Raw genomic sequence first — 8,482 nt, 5'->3', positions numbered from 1 at the left:
CTGACCCTTTGAACGAATTTTGTCACAAAATGAACTCGACGTGAAAGTATTTCACGATCTGACCCTTTTAGCAACGCCATAGCCCGCGGCGTTTCTGCTCAAAGAAGAAACGCCGAGATAGCTAGCGTTTCTGATCAAAGAAGAAACGACGAGGTAGCTAGCGTTGCGGACCAGGTAAGAAACGCCGAAGGCGCTGGCGTTTTTGGCCATCATAGAAATGCCAAAGAACCATGGCGTTGCTGCCCTTTTTCATGTGCATGTGGAACCTGGATGGACAACCTAATTAATAAGGCTAATTAATTATGACCAAAGAGGGCAGCAACGCCATGGTCGTTGGCGTTTCCATGATGGGCTGCAACGCCAGCACCTTCGGCGTTTCTTACCTGGTCCGCAACGCTAGCTACCTCGGCGTTTCTTCTTTAGTCAGACACGCTAGCTACCTCGGCGTTTCTATATTGGACAGAAACGCCGCGGGCTATGGCATTGCTAAAAGGGTCAAATCGTGAAATACCTTGACGTCGAGTTCATTTTATGACAACGTTCATTTAAAGGGTCAGAATAGTGATTTCGTCCTCTTCTTTGTCTTCTCGGAGCTCCTAGCCATGGAAATGGCTGAGCCATCTTGGATCCACCGCATCTGAAGATGACCCCTAAGCCCCCCCTCGGTTTTCAACCTCCTGGTCCTTGCCTGCACGCACCTCATGGCTGGGACGGCGCTTGGTTTGGATTCCCACGTGCCTCGTCGATCTCCCAGGCCGGTCAATGGGAGCAGGGCCCTAATAGCAGCTGCGTGATGGAGGATGCGAGGTCGTCGAAGTCGACGGTTCCTTCCCAGTATGTATCCATGGAGGCGATGAAGTAGTGGATCTCGTTCCATTAGCTCCTACGCGATTTTGGGATCTTGGGGGTGTTGTCCGTCCCCAAGCGTCGAGCCATTGGCGTCAATGCTGTCCCCAAGCGAGGCACTCCGACGCATCCTCTTCGTCCTCAACAGCGACAGCCCGGCTTCGGCATTGCATTCTTCCACCTACAGGTCCCCCCATCTTTCTTCTCCCATTTCTTTTGTCTTCGTACGATTGAGCCGATATAATTTAAGGTACTGCTTGATAGTGACAAATGTTCCTATCCTGCATACTGGTTGTTGTTGATTTTCATCCAGATTGACTTCTTGTCCATCTACAAAATGGCGATAGTAAGTAGTGGACGCGTAGCACAGCTTAAGGCAAAATGTTAATTAGTTTGTCCTTTCCACTTTTTCCGGGCTTGGGATTGAAATTGGTATTGGTCTGGCCCCGTACGCCCATTAATATTCGCAAAATTAAGGAAGTAATTTGTGTATTTGTGATTTTAATAAGTGAATAGTAAAATTAATTAGGTCTGATTGCAATATAATATAGAACGATGCTCGGATGCTCTCACCATTGGATTGTCCTATAGAACAGGCTTGAAGTATCAAATGATATATAGTGTCGATGTTTGGTATTATTGAACTATTTCCATCACATGCTGATGTATGTTTCCAATGCTTATGCAGAGTAGTACATCATATCCATGTACTTATGGTTATATAAAAGGCTGTTAAAATCCATCTAGTTCATGGCGAAGGAGATGGCCTCTGCCCAGCGAACGTTCAAGTCCACACCCATCTAGTTCATATGTATACAAGTCGTGGCACATGCTCTTTTTAATAATTTTTATGCCTAAACAAATCATTTGTTTTGTATTGATCAGTGTATACATGCACTTTCCCTTAGTGCATGGACAACTCTTTTGTAGTAAATTCACAGACATAATTGATGATGGTACCTTAGACTACAAAATTGATAATTTATAATTAGTTGAGTGAAATCGGTTTTCGCTCTCCATGCCTGATGTCTTGAAGCACAGTATGCGTAAAGCACTACCAAGATTTGCTATCTCGGCCATTTAAGTCCTGCGGTACAGTGGAGATTCCAATAATCCTATAGTCCGTGGATGCCTCATATTTGTAATCATTTATTGAATATGAATGTCAAAAGGTGAAAATGCGTGTTAGAGAGGCGCACATCTATCATAAGGACCTGGTGATTTTCAAGAATGATTATGCGGACCAGACATGTTACGGATCTACATAACCAACTAAGTACACCTCCTTTTTGATTCTATTGTCATTATAAACAAAAGCCTCCTTTATCAATTCCTTGTGATGCTAAAAAAAATTAAGTTCATATGAGAAAGGAAGACGTAATATCAATAGAATTTGCATAATTAAATACTAAGATGAGCACAATTAAACACTCATAGTCTCCAAAGTGGATTTGTCTGGATGCACACATAATAAGTTAAATCCATGTTCTCATGAACTCAAAATAAACACAATTGTATGCCAACGCAAATTACTACTCCCTCCGCTCACAAATATAAGATGTTTTGGATATTTCAATATGGACTGAAATGAGTGAACAAACACACTAAAGCGTGTCTATATACATCCGATTCACAAAAAAGTTAGAACATCGTATATTTGTGAACGAAGGGAGTACGAAGTATTTAGAGTATCTAGAATATATTTGTATAAGTACAATCAAGGGAATTAAGTTTGTAGTTTAGCACTTGCTCTGCCTTGTTCTACCCTGTGTTCCTTCCAGGTGCTTTCCTAATCATCTTGTCTTCTGTTGATTCTTTTCTCCTATTTTTGCATGCTGTCCTTTTTTCCGTTTTTCCTGTAGATTTTGAATCCCATTCGTTCACTAAAATTTGAATGTCAGTAACATAATTTCCTTGCTAGGCTAGCTTTAATAAAAAAATAGTCGTGTTCAGAGATGCATATGGGGCATTGTAGCACCAAGGTGCTAGTGAATGTCCGTTCTAACATTTAAAAATATGAATTTTGTTTCTTTGATGGGAGTACCTCGTCATTGATACTGTCAATGCTATACTGGTCATGTTTTTTGTCCTGTCCCGCCTGCAAGGTAAGATACTATACCATGTCGTTTGGATTATAAAATAGGACGGTTGCTTTTCTTAAATTGGAAATGTAAAGTTTTGACATGTGTAAAGTGTTCTTTCATGCACTCTTTTAAAGTATTTTAACATGTGTGAAGTTTCTTCATAGTCTTCATTTGAATCATCTTCTAATGTAATTACATATGGACATACTTTCTTTTCGAATATATTTGCCTGCAGTTTTTGGAAATTCATAAAACAACAACAATTATTTAACACATGTAAAAGATGAGAAGTGAAATACCTGATTATTGAGAAGTTTGTTCTCTGTAATCTTTTTTGCTTCATTCATGACTTTTGTTCCTTGGATTTCCATTATGCTTTATAAAGAACATTCTCACAGTATACTATTGGTAAACTATTTGAACTTGTTTTCCAATATGGATCCTGCTGGAGGTGGCTTGATTTCATGCAGAAGATGGTACCTGCTCGAGGTGGTGTTGTCGCTAGACGGAACTAATGATGTAGGTTGTGTCATTGCTGGCTGAGGTTGATCGGACAATCCTCAATGTAACGTACAATGTTCTACAAGCACAATATTGGTAAGTGGAAGTAAAAGTAAGTGCCTTGCCTAATTGAGCTTAAACTTGTTAGTTGGGCGGCAACCAAATATGAACTTATATATGTGCTATTAATTAGAGCAAAGGGGTTTCATGAAAAGGACAGGTGCATATGAACTTCTAGGTGTGCTACAAAGTATTATTAACTAAAGAACAGAACATTTATTGGTAAAAAAGAGGCGTGCATGCAAAGAGTGATAGTATAGGTTTTAGAGAATCGATCTAATACCTGCCTCAGCTTGGGTTGCCACTAATGTTACATTGTGCAACCACAATTCCAATGGAGATGGTGGACGCTCTAGGGCATCCCAGTTCTTTTTTTCTGATCTATCAGGTCCAACACCTGCGGCTGCTCGTCAGGTCCAACATCCGCGTCGAGGAGTCCTGCTTCGTTGTGAAGGGAGAAGTCGGTTTTCAGTCCCTCATGAAGGCGATGCAGTTCATGGCGTACGTCTGTTCCAGGCCGGCGCTTTGTAGACAGAATTTCAAAATTCAGGACATCTTGGAGGAGAACCGCTAGGGTTCTCTCAAGGAAGTTTAGGTGCATCCGTGAAGCAAGAATCTTCTTGAGCGAATCTTGAAGGAGATCTTTCTTTCTGGTAAATATCTACGCCAAAGATAGCTCCCTATGTATTTGATAGAACGGATGTAAATCTTTTGTATGTCCATCTGTACTGTAATCTAGTAGTAATGAAACAATAGTTTCTCTCGGATGCATGTACTGCTTTCATGTAAGGATGCATGTACTGCTTTCATGTAAGATTTAACATCATGTAAGATTTAACATCAGATTGAAAAGAAAGAAAACTTGGTGCTTCATCAACTTCTGTAGGTTCTACAGAGGACTAATAAAAGAACAAAATAGTTATGGAGAAAAAAGGACATGCATTGGATAGCTTGGGAGAATCCATCCAGTACCTGCCTCTATTTGGGTCGCTGCCACCTGGGAGGGTCTGGCAAATTCCTTCTGGTCTAGGACATGGATGTGACGTGGTAGTGGCACAACACGAATTCTTGCGGAGAAGGTACCGCCGGCGGCCGTGCTAGGTCATATTTTTTTTAATTGATCACAGTTTTTTTTTGGCGATGGAGTTGTAGCTTGGTATGCTTTTGACGTGGGTCTAGGTACAGGTCGTACATGACCGGAGGAGGCGTGGAGAGCATTAATGAAATTTATTGGCTGAGATTTAATTGATGTTAACAATATATTAGATTCAACGGCTAGATCTTTCTAATTTTTATGGTAATATCTATCTATTTATCTATTTTCTGGTTAGCCCGTTGTTGTGGTTCTAAGCCTGATAGTAGAATAGGGGGTAGGAATGTAGAGTCAAGATCCTAACTATGGAGGAGTTGTACACGCGAGTTTTACGAGTTCAGGCCCTTCTCGGAGGAAGTAACAGCCCTACGTCTCGGAGCCCGGAGGCGGTCGACTGGATATATGCGTGTGAATTACAAAAGGTGCGAACCCTTGTCCCAGAAGAGGGGGTGGCTTATATAGAGTGCCAGGACCCCAGCTCCCCTCCGTTACTCAGGGTTCAATATTCATAAAGGAGGAGCGTTACTGGTAACGTCCGGAGTAAACTGCTATAAATGATTATTAAAGCTATGACTTAAATCCTGGCCGTTGTGGAGTGAGTGGCTTCACATCTTCTAGTGGTCGAGTGGTTGTTCGCATGGTCGAGTGTCTTCAAAGCTGTCGAGTGGAATATAACTTCATGGTCGAGTGGATGGCGATCTCTCTTCGACTGCTTCTGGTTCTTTTAGAGATGTTCTTGGGGAGGGTATCTTGGACATATCCATGACCCTACCCTAGGTACATAGCTTCGTCATTAGCCCCCGAATGGATCAGGGTTTGAGTGGGGAAGGAGTTGAGAACACTTCCGACCCATTTTTCGTGCTGTGAGTATAACTTGTTCTGGAGCCATGAACTGAGGAAACAATGCCAACTTCATCTTCTTCAGTCGCCTTGGTCCATTCTTAGTTTTTGTCGAGTGAATTTTCACGGTAGAATTCCGAATGATAATGTAGAGGACGTTTTCAGTCTGACAAGTTGCTCCGCTCTCCGCGGATTTCGCCGGATTCGAATTTCGGGAAGCGCGCAAGACGGGCGGGGCCGTGGTAATCGGGGCAGATTAGGCAAGTCTCCTCGATCTCCGTGCCACCTTTTTCGCCACGTACTGCGTGCGCGACTGTTGCGGGATTTGTTTAGATCGTCTGGGCCTACCAGTCAGTCACTCGAGGAGTGACCTTATAAAAGGCACCGGACCGGGTCTCTGCCCCGTGCGCTCCCATTCTCTTTTCTTCTTCCTTCGACCTCTCTGCCACGCTCGCTCCTGCTCTCGTCGCCGAACCCTCGCTCGAACTCGATCCGCCGTCATGGGAAAAGAGAAGACGGTGGCGTTGGAGCGAGCGAAGAAGGCGACCGCGAAGGCGAAGGGCAAGCGGACCAGCCAGGGCGGATCCTCGTCGAGATCCAGCCTGCCCCCGGGCTGGATCCAGGGCGACTGGATCCACTCGACGATCAGCCAGGACGACCTCGACGACCTGGTGGAGGGGGGACTGATCCCCCACAAATCGGCGCGGCTCCCGGGAACGAGACCGAGCCGCAGCAAAGGGAGGGCGAGTGCGTTCTCCTCGCCACCCACGTCGATCGCGGGTTTTCTCTGCCTCCCCATCCTTTCTTTCGGGGCCTTTTGAACTTCTTTGGGGCTCAGCTCCACCACTTCACTCCAAACACCATAGTCTATCTGGCTGCTTTCGTGTCAATGTGTGAAAATTTCTTGGGCTGTCGACCACACTGGGGTCTTTCAAAAACATCTTCACCTGCCGCTCTCAGTCGGTCAAAAAGGCCAATCCGAGTGATGAGAGGACCCACGTGATCCAGATGTGCGGGGGCCTGGGGATCCAGATGAGGAACAAGAGCACCTTCCCAGCAATGATCCTTCCCGACTCGGTCCGGGGCTGGTAGTCAACTTGGTTTTACTGTAAGGACCAGCCGACCCCGGGTCAGTCGACTGGACTTCCTCCCTTTTCTCTGGCTCGAGTGGAGAAGCCCTCCTCCCTGAAAGTGGTCCCAGAAGAGAAGGCGCAGGTCAAGGTGTTGGTCGAGCGGGTTGTCCAACTCGTCCGTGACGGGTGACTGGGATGGACCTGCTGGAGGTCTTTCTCGGTCGATGCATCCAACCGCTTCAGGCTCGTGATCATCCGATGTGGATGTACTCTGGACTCGAGGACTCCACTCGGATCCACCCAGAGGACGTCAGCGAGGAAATCTTAGAGAAGTGGCTGATGGGAATCACCAGCAACAAAGACAACCCCCGGGGGGGTCTAGGAGGGTGATTCCATTCGACCACTCACGCCAGCCGGAGCAGGTATGATTCTGTTTTACCAAGTATCTTTCCGATTCACTGCGTGACACCTTGTTGATGGTCGACTGACTTTCTTCTGATCGTTGTTTTTTCAGGCCCTCATTGACATGTACTCGATGCCCAATGGAGTGCAGGAGCAAGACGTCGAGGAAGGAGCGAGCGGGGGCGAGAGCGGCGAGTGGCGCTCGGATGCCGAGGAGGACGAGGAGAGCGACGAATCGACTGAAGATGAAGAGGTCGACTCGCCTCCTCGCAGGGAGAGGAGATCCAAACACGCTCATGACCCAGTGAGCACTCCGGACCTGGTGACCGCGCCGACTGGGCAGTCTTCGAAGCGTCCCAGGACGTCTTCCCCAGCGCCGATCGAGAAGGCTCCGAAGCAGCTCAAGGTTGTGCCGCCTCCAGCGCCAAAAGCACCGAAAGCCACCTCCTCCAAACTGCCAAAAGCTCTGCCCAGGACCAAAGTGACCATCCCTACCATCTCCGGGTAATCATCTGACTTGTTTTTTTTTGTGTCGACTCAAACAACAAAACATAACCAACTGGGTGCGGATCTTTGCAGTGCTGCTACATCAGGAACCTCTTCTCTCCAGTACCAAGACGAGGAGATGGAAGACGCGGTCACCTCCAACCCAGGTAAAAACTCTTATGATCTTGCTCTTCGCTACTCAGTCGATTGAATTCTAGCGGTTTACTTTAGAGTCGACTGATCTTCTCCGCAGCTCCGCCCAACGGCATCGATCTCCCAGATGACGATGAAGATGTGGCTCTTAGGCCCAGGAAGAATAAAAAGGCGACGACTGGTAAGGCGTCTCAGCAGGGACCAACGACAACACCAACCGTCTATCAATCTGAAGACGCGGGCGGGGCCTCTATGACCTTGGCTGTACCCTTGTCGAGTGAGCGCCCCGCACCGTCGACTGTACCGGCGATTCCTTCAGTCGTCCCATCTCATGCCTCGGAGGTCCAAGCTGCTGCACCTGGGTCGTCTGCTCTCTTCTTCACCAGCTACCCCGTTCTGGACAACCAGTCGAAAGCGGCTGCGGAAGCCATTCGACAGGCTGACGTGATGATGGAGCGGATGAAGATGGTGCATGAGAATAGCCAGGCTGCCTACGACGCCAGCGCTGCTCTCTGGGCCAATGTCCAAGTAAGCAGACTTTTCGACTGCCCTTTTTCTATCAGGATATGCTACCCGAAAATTTTTCTTCTATACAATCTCCTGTTGTTTGCGTCGAATCAGTGCACCCAGTGGGTGTTGTGTTGTCTTTGGTAGTTGCGTTCTTCCACTCGGTTTGGGCGAGTAGGGTCTGAACCGGTGGGGGCACGCTAAGTGCACCCACTGGGTGTAGTCCCCGAGACCGCAGTCAACTGCTAGCAGTCGACTGGGGTCTGAGTTCTACCTTCCTTTCTTTTCTTCCACTCGACTCAAGCGGACCGGTCGAGTAGGATCTGAACCAGTGGGGGCACGCTAAGTGCACCCACTGGGTGTAGTCCCCGAGACCGTAGTCGACTGCTGGCAGTCGACTGGGGTCTGAATAGTGTTTTTTATACTACATCCGGGCG

The 8,482-nt window shown here is 46.9% G+C and overlaps 1 long non-coding RNA gene across 1 annotated transcript; it reads left to right on the top strand.

Moving 5' to 3' along the window:
- Positions 1 to 534: 534 nt before the first annotated feature.
- Positions 535 to 4,364, top strand: LOC125526562 (uncharacterized). The gene is made up of 2 exons (XR_007291777.2): positions 535 to 1,033; positions 1,535 to 4,364. It is a non-coding gene; the product is annotated as an uncharacterized LOC125526562 (long non-coding RNA).
- Positions 4,365 to 8,482: the final 4,118 nt, after the last annotated feature.

The sequence above is a fragment of the Triticum urartu genome, chromosome 6A (assembly GCF_056163025.1).
Source record: "Triticum urartu cultivar PI428250 chromosome 6A, HENAU_Tu73, whole genome shotgun sequence".
NCBI classification, from domain to species: domain Eukaryota; kingdom Viridiplantae; phylum Streptophyta; class Magnoliopsida; order Poales; family Poaceae; genus Triticum; species Triticum urartu.
The sequence above is the reverse complement of the archived record's forward strand: the minus strand, read 5'-3'. Positions and strand labels throughout refer to the sequence as shown.